Raw genomic sequence first — 13,963 nt, 5'->3', positions numbered from 1 at the left:
TCCAGGCAAGTTTCAAGCACAATCTTGATCAGCTAAGATTTTATGCAGTATTTCAATGATCACCTTATGATTCTTTTCACAGAGTCCACTGCTGAAAGGACTTTTATTCATGACCATAATGTTCATGTTTTTACACATGTCTCTGAATTCATCATTGGCAAATTTCGCTTTAATATCAGTCAGAAACTTAGCTGATGCCCCAAGTCCCATCCCTAACAATTTCTCTATGATTTTATCTATAATCATCCTTTTGTCCTTACTATGTATTTTTAAAGAAAGACTAAATCAGGTTGCCAGGTCTATAAAATGTAGAATGAAAATGTTTCTGTCTTTGTCCCATATCTTTAGATCCATGGCAACTACCATGTTCCACATCCCAATGGAAGGCTTACAATAGGATGTGTCATCAAACCTTTTTCAAATTTCACACTTCTCACTAATCTCTTCCTTTAGCTTCATATACTCTTCGTCAACCACACCTGCATCCTTTAGCAGGGTTTTTAATCTTTGACAAATAGGGTGAGCAAATTGTCTATGTAACTTCAAGACAATTTGCTTTTTCTCTCTCTGATTCTTATCACTTGATACCATTAATACTTGCCTAATGAGAAACATCAGGTTTTGTTCAGGGGATACAATAATGCTCTGACTAGGAAGACTTCAGAGCCACTGACTTTCCAAAAATAATTGCCTTTTCATGCTCTATGTCAAGTTTCATTTGTGCCTTTATCATAAAAGGTTTACTCAACAGCAAAGGTATCTCAGTGGATCATCAGTACCAATAAAGTGGCTTATTCCAGCTATTTTACAGGGAATTACAACTCTTTTTAGTGAGCTCAATGTGTTGTCATCACCAAACCTAAAGCAATAAGTACTTTTATATTCCTTAACCCTGCATTTATCCTCACTCCTCTATGAATTGAGATAACATTTTAACCATATACTGTTGAAGTGCATGCACTATCTAGCACAGCACAGTTGAACGAGTCTGCAACTAACACATTCATCACAGGACTAAAACCCCTTGTGGCTAGTACAATTCATTTGGGTTCATCATTATCTTCATCTTCTTCCTCAGAATTCTCTGTATCATGTGTCATTTCAAGGGCCCTGCCTTTTTGCTTTGGGCAGTTCATCACGCAATGATACTTTGAGTCACACCTGAAGCACCTGAACTGTTCCTTGGCCATTCCTGGGATTCATTCACCTATTATTGCTGTTCCAATTCGGTCTTCTGCATAATATCCAGATCGCTAAAGGTGCTTCCATTGTCATTCTGCCTGTCTGTAATCCTTCCATTATTCTGACGCCTGTGTCCAGTATCTGGACCATTTCGAAATCTGCAATCATTGAGTCCCCTATTCTTTGTGCCACTGCAAAATGACCCATTTGTTCCACCAGGGCAACAGGAAATGACTATTTCCCCAGAGAAATAGTCTCTCAGAGAACCTAATACTAGTTAAAATCAATAGCCTATCTGTATGTGACACCTTAGCACAATCTAGCAATCTAAATGCTAGTACTGAACCGGAGATCTCTAAATTGAATTTCCTCAATCTATTATTCAGTCTATTAAAGGCCATGATATATTCCTCCATTGAATAACCATGGGTTTTCTGAAATCTATCAAAGTCTGACCATGCCTCACAGGCATTTAATAGATCATCTTTCTTGTCAATCTCATCCAAGAACTCTAATAGAAGAACCAAACCTTCATCAGTATCCAACTAACAGGCATCCAGTTCACAAAATACTTTGGCCGGAATTTTATTCGGGTGAGGGGGGTCTCGACGTCCAAAAATAGCAGCGCCAAGATCCCAGCATCGTCTTTTCTCTGGAAGGCTCACCGAATCTAGTGCCAATCAGCCACTTAAGTGGACAGCTGCGGGTCTTCCACAGGATCAAGGACCCCGTTGTCAGAAGTCCCGCCCGTGGAGAGCTGCCAGCCAATCAGAGGTCAGCAGCTGCAGCGCGGTGGTAGCTGTTGGAGAAGCACCTACTGGAGGCTGAGAAAAATCACTGGACCCAGGTCACAGGTAGGTCAGGGTGCTAGGGGTTTGGCAGGGTGCGGTTGCAGGTGAGGGGGGTGTAGGGGGCTCAGTAGCAAGGGCAGGGGGTGGCTCTCAGTGGTCCTCCCCTTCCCAATGCCAGGTCCCTCAATCAGGCACTGTGCCTTTTAACAAGGGAAACCCCTCCACCCCCCGAAGCTGGGAAGCAGCCCGCACGGTTTTTCGTACCATGCTTCCTATGCAGTGACAGGGCCGCCCACCGCATGGCTAATTGCGGCTGCAGCGGGAGGAAGTCCTTAATTGACCAGTTAAGAGCCTCAATTGTTGGCGGGACGGATAGGCCGTTCACAGGCTTCCATCTCCGGACTAAATTTTGGTGGAGGTGGGATGTTGGCAGGAACTTCCCAACCCCGCCACCATCCCACCCGATTTTATGCTTTCCCCGCCTCCAAACTGGCTGCGGGGGACAGCACAAAATTCCCCCCTTTATTTCTGATTTTACTTCAGGTAGCAAGTGACAATGCCAAGGCCATACCTTGTTTCCGCATTGGTAGGGACGTCATCCGTGTCCACATATCCACGTCATTCTTCCACTTGTCATTTGGTCCAGAACATAGGAGGGTAATCACACCCTGACAATTTACACTTGCGTTCTGACAATGGCTACTAGGATTGTAGTCTTCTGCCAGAATATTTTTTTCTTAGTTTGCAACCTTATCTTTAGGCAACCATCCTTTGCTGCCAGGTTATAATCCAGCAAGCCAGATAGTACTTGAGCCAATCATTACTCAGTCTGACATTTATTGACATTGAAATATTACAAGCATATACCTGCTAACTCAGCCATACAATAGACATGATGTAACATGGAGGCGGCAGCCCTGCCCACCATCTGGAAAGTCTGCCGACCCTGGAAGCCTGGATTGGATTTTACGGTCATCAGGCAATTCGTTGCTGGAGATCAGGGCTTCTGTGCCACTGAGGCAGGATGTCCTGCCTCCAAGAGCGGCTGGTCAATCAGAGGGCCAACAGCTCTTCAGTGCCAGCAGTGCCATGGGGAGTGGTGCCCACCGCTGTGACTGCAGTAGGCCCAGGACCAGGAGCAGTGCCGGAGGACTAGAGTAAAGATACGTGGGGCAGGCTCGCCAGGGCCAGTCAGGCGGCCTTGACGAGGGGTGGGAGGTGGGTGGTGATCAAGAGGCTGAGGGGGTTTTTCAAGCCAGGGCAGTCCTTGCCACTGGGGAGGGGGGCTCTGTGGGGTACAGGATGCCCAAACAGGAGGGACATCTTCCCCCGGAGCCCACAGTCTGGCCACTGGGGAATACCTGGCGGCCTCACCACATGGCGTGAGCAGCCTCCCCTCCCCCTCGCAGCTGGTTAAATACCAGGATCAGTGGGAAGGGCAGGTAAAAGACCAGTGGAGGCAGGTAGACAAAGGGCATGGCACTCCCCGCCATCCCATCTGATTTTATGCTCCCCCTACGCCTCCCAGCCCACTCCTGGGGTGGGGGAAAGGGTGTGAAATTCCAGCCCACAATTTTAGTAAATGCCTCTTTATATGTGCTCAAGTAAAACCCTAATTAATGCCCTTCACCTGCATATAATTAAGCACAATGGATATACAATTAATACCTTGGTGTTCTGCATTGTCCCCCTCTGCCTCCACTTCATCCTTCTCTCCCACCTCCTGCTCCTCCTCTTCCTCTAATGTGCTATTTTGTTCTAGGGCCCCACTGTCCTCAAGGTCCAAAGCTCTCTGGAGGGCCATGCTATGGAGAGCGCAGAAGACCACCATAATGACCGAGACCCTTGCAAAGGGTATTAGAGAACGCCACCCAACCAGGCACCAGAATCGCATCCTAAGAAGCTCAATGGCCTGCCCAATGCTTGTCCTAGTGAGATGACTTTGGCTATATCACCTCTGTGCCTCTGTCTCGGGTGAGTGGTGAGTAGCCATCTCCAAGGGATATCCCTATTCTCCCAGGATACATTCACAAACAGGGTTGGAGTGAAGATCTGTGGAGGCCTGGAATCCTGGAGGCAGCTGCCAGGAACGCAAGAGCACACACGGATGAAGTTCTTATTGCGATTGCAGACCAGCTAAAGGTTGAGGAAGCGGAAGCCCTTCCTGTTGATGAATCACACTGGCCTGTCACTTGCCACATGGGTGCAATCAAAGATTCCCTGCAACTGGGGGAAAAAAGTGAAGGTGGCAAAACCCAATATCCTCTGTTCCTGTGAGACCTCATCTGTCGTGAAATGAATGTACTGTCCAGCTCTCACAAATAGGGCATCAATGACCTGCAAGATGCGGTGGTGTGCTGCCAATTGCGAGATGCCACCAAGATCCACAGCTGATCATTGGAGGCAGCCAGAGGTAAAGAAGTGCAATGCCATAGTGACTTTGACAGCTATTGGCAGGGCATAGCGACCAGTACTGCAAGGTTCAAGGTCTTAGGCGAAGAGGCACAGATGTCTGTGACCATCTGCCTGGAGAGTCATAGTCTCCTGCAGCACTGGGTCTGTGTGATCTACGGGTGGCTCGTTCTTTGCAGTAGATCCTATGCTGAGGGTGAGGTACCCATGTCCTTCCTGCCCCTTGTTCCTCTCCTCTCCCTCCTGATGCCCAGGGCTCTGCCCTTCCTGCAGAGTGTGTTGCTCCTCATCGCCACTGGGCCCAAATTCCAAGAGTCTTGCCCCCATTTCCAGCTGCTGCCTTCCATGTGGTCAGCTGGTTGCTCAATTGTCCTTGAATCCTTGCCTCCTGCTCTTCTGCCCCTACGATGCCAGGAGGGCAACGATCCCCTGCACTGTCAGAGTGCTGGCTGCCAACTCTCCCTGCCACCTGTGCAGTTCCAAGGCCATCTGTTTGTCAATGGCCGAGCCCCCTCTGTGCCAATTACATCTTCATGGCGCAGGGTAATTCCATAGGGCAGCCATGACTGGCTGTGTCATGTGTACCTGCCTCCCTTCACCTGGTCTGCCCCAGATAGCTTGTAGCCCGTGCACCCCCATGAAAGTCTCAACCGCACCCCCCAACCCATTAACAAGTTCTTCAAGCATCTTAATTGGCCTTAATCAGGAATCAGGTGGGATCATGATCCCACTGTCCCCCTGCCCTGGTGAACATCACCGGCGCCGGGAACGGCATCAGGAAACTGGCACACTGACCGGTATTTTTGAACCCCATCCATCTCCTTCCCTGACCCCAGCCAGACCCAAAAATGTAGCTCATACCCCAAGGACATCCCTAGGTTACTGTTGTACTGAATATTATGTTAAGTATTTATAGGGCAGTGTGAGTCAACTCACACTAAAAGAAAGAAGCTCAAAACGCTTAAGTGAGCAACTGATGCCACTGAAGATATCTACAACAAGTCTGAAATTGTAATACCTGAGCATTTGAGCTTTGAAAGGATGCAACTGAATGGTGATTTTACAGGTATATTGATTGTGTAGTAAATGGTATATTGATTATCTGATGCAAGGTCGCAGACCTGAAATGTTAACTTTTTCTCTATCCACAAATGCTGCCTGACCTGCTGAGTATTTCCAGCATTTTCTGTTTTTATTATGGAAAAAATATTTTTCTGGCACTGACATTTTCAGGCTAACGGGGTCCTGAATATCCTTTCCTTGAAACAGTGGGTGCCATTCCAATTTTCTGGCACCTCATTGAAATGGACACCTCTGTTGAACTTCCATAGCTGCCTGCTCCAGTTATGTAAATGACCTACTCTTGAGATTTGGTGATGGATGAATGTCTTGTACCACCACACATCCGGTGGTGGAGAGTTAACTGATTAAAATGGGCAGTTGCCCATTAGAACCCACCCTGATTGTATACATTTAAAAGAAGATAGATTGCTACAGTGAAACCTGAAGAAAAGAGGGACCTACTGGTTCTATTGTACATTCCTGTACATCATTTTTACCAGATCAGCACTCAGCTTCTACTCTCTTTGTGTTATGAGCTAACACTTCCCTACTGTTATGCGAGATGATGCACAATGCATCGCCGCCTTATTTGGAAGCCCTGTTACCAGACTAGTAACCTGACAGCTCCTTCAAAATTGAGCTGCGACAGTAAATTTTGGTGTCAGTCCATTACTGCAAACAAAGTATTTGCCAATAGTTTCATTGCAAAAAGAAATGATAAAACATTTCTGTTCTCTGCACAACTGTGCCGTAAAGCAGAGAAGTTCTTATGAGTAATATCAGTGGTAATTTAAAAGGACAAATTAAGTCAAGCAGTTCCATGTTGGGACCCTAGAATTGCACCGGACTCACAAACCCAGTTGCAGTACATTGTGAACCTGGCACTTGCTTGGCACACATATCCTGCAGGAGTGTACAATAGAAAGCATACATATCAAAAGATATACTGCTGAAGGGCACTCAGTACATTAGGTTCATTGTTAAAAATCAACAGAGATTGATGAATTATAAAGCAGTTTGAAACTTAATTATCGGGGATGTTCACAGGGTCTCACAGATGCAAGAACGAATTGCTGAGAGGAAGTCAAAGATGTATCAGACTTTCAAAAATACAAAGTATGTTCTTCATAATAGTTTAAACCGGACAACAGCTAAACTGCTACACAACAAAACAACAATTAAAGCTTGCACTTATGTAGTATCCTTAATGTAGTAAAATATAATAAAGTGCTTCACAGAAGGTAATCAGATAAAATTTGAACCAAGCCATATATTACGGTAAGTTATGAAAAGTTTGGTCAAAGATGTAGGTTTGAAGGTGCAACTCAGAGGAAGAAAGAGGGGTAGTGAGGCAGAGATTTAGGGGGGAATTCCAAAGTTTAGGGCCTAGACAGCTGAAAGAACAGCTGCCTGTGGAGGAGCAAAGACAATCAGGATGTGAAAGAGGCCAGAATTGGAGGAGTACAAAGGTTTTGAAGGGTTATAGGGCTGCAGAAGGTTACAAAGATAGGGAGGGGCGAGGCCATAGAGGGATTTGCAAACAAGAGCCAAGGATCATAAAGCTCTGAATATGTTGTTATCCCTTGGCTCGTACCCTCTCCCATTGACATGAGACACATCAGCAATAAAGATTGAAATATTACCATTTACACGCAGTACTCCTATGTTAGGTATAGCACATATAATTGGAAGATGAAGTCCCTTCTTTGGGAACTGGTATATAAATAACAAAAGTTATAAGGTTAGAGTTTTCAATAACCCTTGGAGGAGGTAGAAACTTTACAAAACATTTCCTCAAGAGGTTAAAAGTTGAATCCATAATAGCAGAAAGGAACAAAATGAATATATTGAATGGCCTTTCCCCATTCTAAACTGCCTGCTCTGTCCTCTGTGTACTCACTCTGCCCTAATGATTTTTTGAAACCAACTCCCAAACCCAGTGATGTGACATTTCCATTTCTCCACATCTATCTTTGTGACCTCTGAGCAAAACTACCAATTTAGTGCAGCTTTATGCTAATTTTTGGCACCATTTTGTGGACCTCTGTCCACTAGGAACTGGGTTGAGACTCCCTCGAGCGTTGTTTTCAGTGGATCCCTCCCAGTCAGTAGAGTCAGAATTATATTGAAACAAGGTCCTGGGGGTAAAAAGAAAGCATTCCAATTAACAGTACCAATCATTTCACCTTTAAGATTCTTGATTTTGGAAGAACAACATCTACCGAATGTTTAAAGATATATATGTATATTTTGTACCTCTGTTATCATTGCTGATGAGGATGTGCCACTAAAAAATTCATAACATTTCAGTGACAATACTTGATACTATATTAATGTTGCCTTACTGAACATTAAATGCAGAGAATTGATGGAGTAGAGTAGCATTAAAATTTGCTGCATAACAGAATGGGTTTGTGCTTTGAAATATTGGGCAAGTGCATCTATGATACTCCTAATGCTGCCAGCTAAATCAGAGGGCCAGCAGCTCTGTAGCCTCAGCAGCATTACCCAGAGAAATGGTCGCTGATGGGTCGTGCAGGAGACCTCAGAAGCTGGACCAGGTAAGTTTCAAAAAAACTTTTAAAAATCAGAGGCCAAGGAAATCGCACCAGGGTTCCATTTAGCTGCATTTAGGAACATAAGAGCAGGAGTATCTATCAATTTCTGTCTTGAACATGCTCAATGATTGATTTTTCACAGCCCTCTGGGGTAGAGAATTCCAAAATTTCACCACCTTCTAAGTGAAGAAATTCCTCCTTATCCCAGTCTTAAATGGCTTGCCCCTTATTCTGAGACTATATCCCTTGGTTCTAGACTCACCAGCCAAGGGAAACACCCCATCTATATCCATCCTGTCACACCCTGTAAGAATTTTGTAAGTTTCAATGAGATCACCTCAGATTCTTCGAAATATAGAGCATACAGGCCCAGTTTCCTCGATCTCTCCTCATAAGACAAGGATTAGTCTGGTGAACCTCCGTTGCACTCCCTCTATGGCAAGTGTATCTTTCCTTAGATAAGGAGAGCAAAACTTATACAATACTCCAGGTGTGGTCTCACCAAGGCTGTATACAAGTGCAGCAAGACATTTTTACACATGTACTCAAATCCCCTTGCGGTGAAGGACAACATACCATTTGCCTTCCTAATTGCTTGCTGCATCTGCAGGTAGCTTTTACTGACTCATGAACAAGGATACCCAGGTCCCTTTGGACATCAACACTTCCCAACCTCTCACCGTTTAAGAAATATTCTGTCTTTCTGTTTTTTCTACCAAAGTGGATAACCTCACACTTATTCACATTATATTCCATCTGCCATGTTATTGCCCATTCACTTTGCCTGTCCAAGTCCCCTTGAAGGCTCCTCACATCCTTCTCACAACTTACATTCCCACCTGGTTTTGTGTCATCAGCAATTTTGGAAATATTACATTTGGTCCCCACATCCAAATCATTGATATAGATTGTGAACAGCTGTGACCCCAGCACTGCCTGCCATCCTGAGAATGATCCGTTTATTCCTACTCTTTGCTTTCTGTCAATCAATTCTCAATCCATACCAGTATATTACCCCCAATCCCATGTGCTCTAATTTTGTTTACTAACCTCCTGTGTGGGACCTTATCAAAAGCCTTCAAAATCGAAATATACAACATGCACTGGTTCTCCTTTATCTATACTACAGGTAATTTTTTTTTTAGATTAGAGATACAGCACTGAAACAGGCCCTTCGGCCCACCGAGTCTGTGCTGACCATCAACCACCCAATTATACTAATCCTACACTAATCCCATATTCCTACCAAACATCCCCACCTGTCCCGATATTTCCCTACCACCTATCTATACTAATGACAATTTATAATGGCCAATTTACCTACCAACCTGCAAGTCTTTTGGCTTGTGGGAGGAAACCAGAGCACCCGGAGAAAACCCACGCAGACACAGGGAGAATTTGCAAACTCCACACAGGCAGTACCCAGAATCGAACCCGGGTCCCTGGAGCTGTGAGGCTGCAGTGCTAACCACTGCGCCACTGTGCGCCCCAAATAATATCCTCAAAAAAACTCCACAGGTTTGTCAAACAGGATTTCCCTTTCATAATCCATGTTGACTCTTCCCAATCATTTCATTATTTTCTAAGTGTCTAGTTATCACATCCTTTATAATAGATTCCAACATTTTCCCTGCTGCTGACGTCAAACTAACAGGGGTTCTGTAGTTCTCCATTCTCTCTCCCTCCCTTCTTAAATAGTGGGGTTACATTTGCTACTTTCCAGTCTGCCGGAACCTTTCCAGAATCTTTAGAATTTTGAAAGATAACCACCAATGTATTTATTATCTCTACAGCCATCTCCTTCAACACTCTGGGAGTAGTTCATTTGGTCCAGGGGATTTATCAACTTTCAAACCAATTAATTTTTTGAGTTCTACTTCTTTATTGATACTAATCTGTTTCAGTTCCTCATTTTTACAAATCCCTTGGTTCCCTAGTATTTCTGGGAGATTTTCTGTATCTTCCTGCGTGAAGACAGACATAAAGTAATTGTTTAGTTTCTCTGCCATTTCCCTATTCCCCATTATAAATTATCCTGTCTCTGCCTGTAATGGACCCACATTTGTCCTTGCTAATCTTTTCCTTCTCACATACCTAAACAAGCTTTTACAGTCTGCCTTTATGTTTCTCGCTAGTTTGCATTCATTTTCTCTTTGCTCTTTCTTTATCAGTTTCTTGGTCATCCTTTGCTGGATTTTAAATTGCTCCTAATCCTCGGGCTTACTAATTTTTCTGGCAATCTTATCAGCGACTTCCTTTGATCTAATGCAATCTTTAACTTCTTTTGTTAGTCACAGTTGATTCATCTTTCCTGATGGGTTTTTGTGTCTTAGAGGAATATTTGTTGCAGACCATATAATACTTCTTTAAATACTAGCTAATGCCTGGATACCATCAAATCTTTTAGTGTATTTTCCCAATCAACCATAGCCAACTTACCCCTCTTACCTTCATAGTTTCCTTTGTTCAGATTTAAGACCCTAGTTTCAGAATGAACTTTATCACTTTCAAATGTTACGACCAAGGCGGGAGCCCACTACTCCACAGGTCACAGCATATCAATAAAGTTTCCCACCTACTGAAGAATAGCCAAATTAGGCACTCAATTTGTCTCCCAGAATAATGCAGATCAAACCAGGTTTCTTCAAACAACATCATTAACTATTTATTAGAAAAGAAATAATAAGTCTTAACTGCTAACGGGATAAATCTATATATATGAAAAGTTCCTTAGTCCCCATGCACACACCCGTACATTCAAAAAAAATGGTTAACCAGCGAAAAAGGATTTTGGTTTACAGCTGTTTCATAGGAATACAAGGAATAATAAAAATAAATCAGTTCATCACGTTCTGGTAGACTGTTTTCGGTATGGTGTGGTGTCCCAGAGTCGAATAGTCAGATGCCACTTGAAGTCTCTCCAGATGAGGTTGATGAACAGTCTTTGATGGGTAGGTATTCAAGGCAATTTGACTCTAGCAGGCATCACACAGGTCTTTCAGCACGGATGCAGCAACTGGTCTGCTCAGGACTCACAGCAGCAACACAGCAGTAGAAGCTTTCTGCGGGCTCCAGGATTTCCCAAAACACAGGAGGCTACAGGAACCACACTGGATGCAGGAATTCTTCAGAGACAGGAGGCAATAGGAATCTGCCATCTTCCAAATGCAGGATTTCTTTTCAAGAGATGCAAGTCTCCTTTATAGAGAGAGGTATTTTTCTCTAGTCTCCAGGCAGGTCAGGTCTAAGTTTCAAAATGCCTGCTCTTTGTCCAACTCACTGTTTTTTAAAAGTCCAAAGTGAAAGCAACAAGCCCTCCTGAGCCGATCATGAGACCAGACAGAGTCTCCACTGTCATTCAAAGTGTTGCTTTGAGGAGGTGAAACCCCTGGTTGGCAACCTTGAAACTGCTTGCTTTCCTATTATTGTATACAAAGTCAACATCCAAAAATTCCAGTTATTTGCAGGTGTCCAAGTCCACTGAAAATCCTTTTTTCAGTTTTTAAAATACACAGAATTCTGAGATTTTAGTACAAAAATAAAACCTCTTGGAACACAAATTTAATGTAAAATTCTATCATATTATGGTTACTATATCCCAAAGTCTCCCTGACAGCAAGATATTAATTAGCCCTTTCTCATTACCTGATACTAAATCTACAATAGCTCGATCCCTAGTTGGTTCTTCAACATAATGCTCCAGCCACCCATCTTGTACACACTCCAGGAATTCATCCTCCATGGCATTAGTCCTGATTAGGTTTACCCAGTCTATATGCAAATTGAAGTCACCCATCATGACTATATTACCCATGTTACATGCATCTCTAATTTCCTGATTTATACCATGCCCAACATTACCACTACCGTTTGGTCACCTATAAACAACTCCTACCAAAACTGATCCTACATCTTGATCCTTCGATCTAAGGTCATCTGTCACTAATGTACTGATCACATCCCTTATTAAGAGCATTACCCCACCTCCTTTTCCTTTTTGCCTATTCTTCCTAATCATCTACCTTTTTGCGAATGCTGTGTGCATTCCGATAGTGTTCCCCTAACTTTTTTTTTAAACATTATTCCGTATTCTGATCCTATTTGATGCTTGCCTTCTCTTCATCTGTCTTCTAATTTCACTTACTACTTTTCTACTTCCTGTTACCAGTTTTGCTTCCCACCAATCTGAATGCCCTCTCAGGTTCCCATCCCCCTGCCAATCTGGTTTAAGCCCTCCCCAACAACACTAGCAAATCTCCCTGCAAGGATATTTGTCCCGGCCCTGCTATGATGCAAACAGTCCATCTTGTACAGGTCCCACCTGGCCCAGTAAGGGACCCAATGCCTCATAAATCTGATGCCCTCCCTCCTACACCAATTCTCCGGCAACATGTTCAATCAATCAATCCTCCTATTCCTGTGCTCACTAGCACGTGGAACTAGGAGTAATCCTGAGATTACTGCTATTGTGGTCCTTCTTTTTAATCTTTCCTAGCTCCCTCTAATCTGCTTTCAGGACCTCAGCCCTCTTCCTACCTATCTCGTTGGTACCAATGTGGACCACGACCTCTGGCAGTTCACCCTCCCCCAGAAGAATGTCCTGCAGCTGCTCTGTGACATCCATGATCCTGGCACCAGAGAGTCACATCTATGGCCCCAGAAACACATGTCTGTTCCCCTAACTAACGAATCCCCTATCACTATTGCTCTTCCACTCTTCTTCCTCCCCTCCTGTGCAGCTGAGCCACCCTTGGTGCCACGGACTTGGCTCTTGCTGCACTCCTCTGAGGAACCATTGCCCTCACCAGCATCCAAAATAGAAAACCAGTTCGCGAGTGAGATTGTCTCAGGGGACTCCTGCACTCCCTGCTTGGTTCTCTTAGACTGCCTGGTGGTCACCCATTTCCTCTCTGCCTGCATGCTCCTAACCTGTGCTGTGGTGTGATTCCATCTGAGATTTTAATAAGGCTAAAATACAAAAAGAACTACTGATGACACCAGTGCAACAACAATGTGCATTTATATAGTTCCTTTAACTTAGTAAAACATTCCAAGGTACTTCACAGGACTGTTATCAAACAAAATTTGACACAGAGTCACATAAGGGGATATTTGAGCGGATGACCAAAAGCTTAGTTAAAGAGGTATGTTTTAAGGCGTCAGAAGGAGGAAAGAGAGGAAGAGAGACAGAGAGGTTCAGGGAGGGAATTCCAGAGTTTAGAGCCTCAGCAGGTGAGGTTACAGTCACCAATGGTGGAGCGATTAAAATCAGGGATGCACCAGAGGCCAAAATTGGAGGAATGCAGGTATCTCGAAGGGTTGTCGGGCTGGAGAAGATTACAGAGATAGGGAGGGGCAAGGCCATGGAGGGATTTGAAAAACAAGATGAGAATTTAAAAATCGAGGTGTTGTTTAACCAGAAGCCAGTGTAGGTCAGCGAGCACAGGGATTGTGGGTAAACAGGACTTGGTGCAAGTTAGGATATGGGCAACAGCGTTTTGGATACACTTAAATTTATGGAGGGTGTAAGATGGAGACCAGACATAAATACATTAGAATCGCCAGGTTTAGAGGTAACAAAGGCATGGATAAGCATTTCAGCAGGAAATGAGCTGAGGCAGGGGTGAAGTTGGGCAATGTTACAGAAGTGGAAATAGATGGTCTTTGTCTGAAGCTCACATTTAGATTAAATACAACACCAAGGTTGCAAATAGTCTGGTTAAGTCTCAGACAATTGCCCAGGAGAGGAATGGAATTTTTGTTTAATCTTCTTTTCATGCGATGTGGGCATTGCTGGCAAGGCCAGCATTTGTGCCCATCCCTAATTGTCCTTAAGAAGGTGGTGGTGAGCTGCCTTCTTGAACTTCTTCAGTCAATGAGGGCCAGGTGCACCCACAGTGCTGTTAGGAAGGGAGCTCCAGGATTTTGATCCAGCTACAGTACATAGGGAACAGAGTT

The 13,963-nt window shown here is 44.1% G+C and overlaps 1 protein-coding gene across 5 annotated transcripts in view; it reads right to left on the bottom strand.

The window, feature by feature from the left end:
• Window positions 1-13,963, bottom strand: part of grin2aa (glutamate receptor, ionotropic, N-methyl D-aspartate 2A, a) — a 338,560-nt gene that overhangs the window by 183,492 nt on the left and 141,105 nt on the right. The window lies entirely within an intron of this gene.

The sequence above is a fragment of the Heterodontus francisci genome, chromosome 24 (assembly GCF_036365525.1).
Source record: "Heterodontus francisci isolate sHetFra1 chromosome 24, sHetFra1.hap1, whole genome shotgun sequence".
In the NCBI taxonomy this organism is placed as follows: Eukaryota; Metazoa; Chordata; class Chondrichthyes; order Heterodontiformes; family Heterodontidae; genus Heterodontus; species Heterodontus francisci.
Note: the sequence above shows the minus strand (reverse complement) of the source record. Positions and strands in the feature narration are given on the sequence as shown.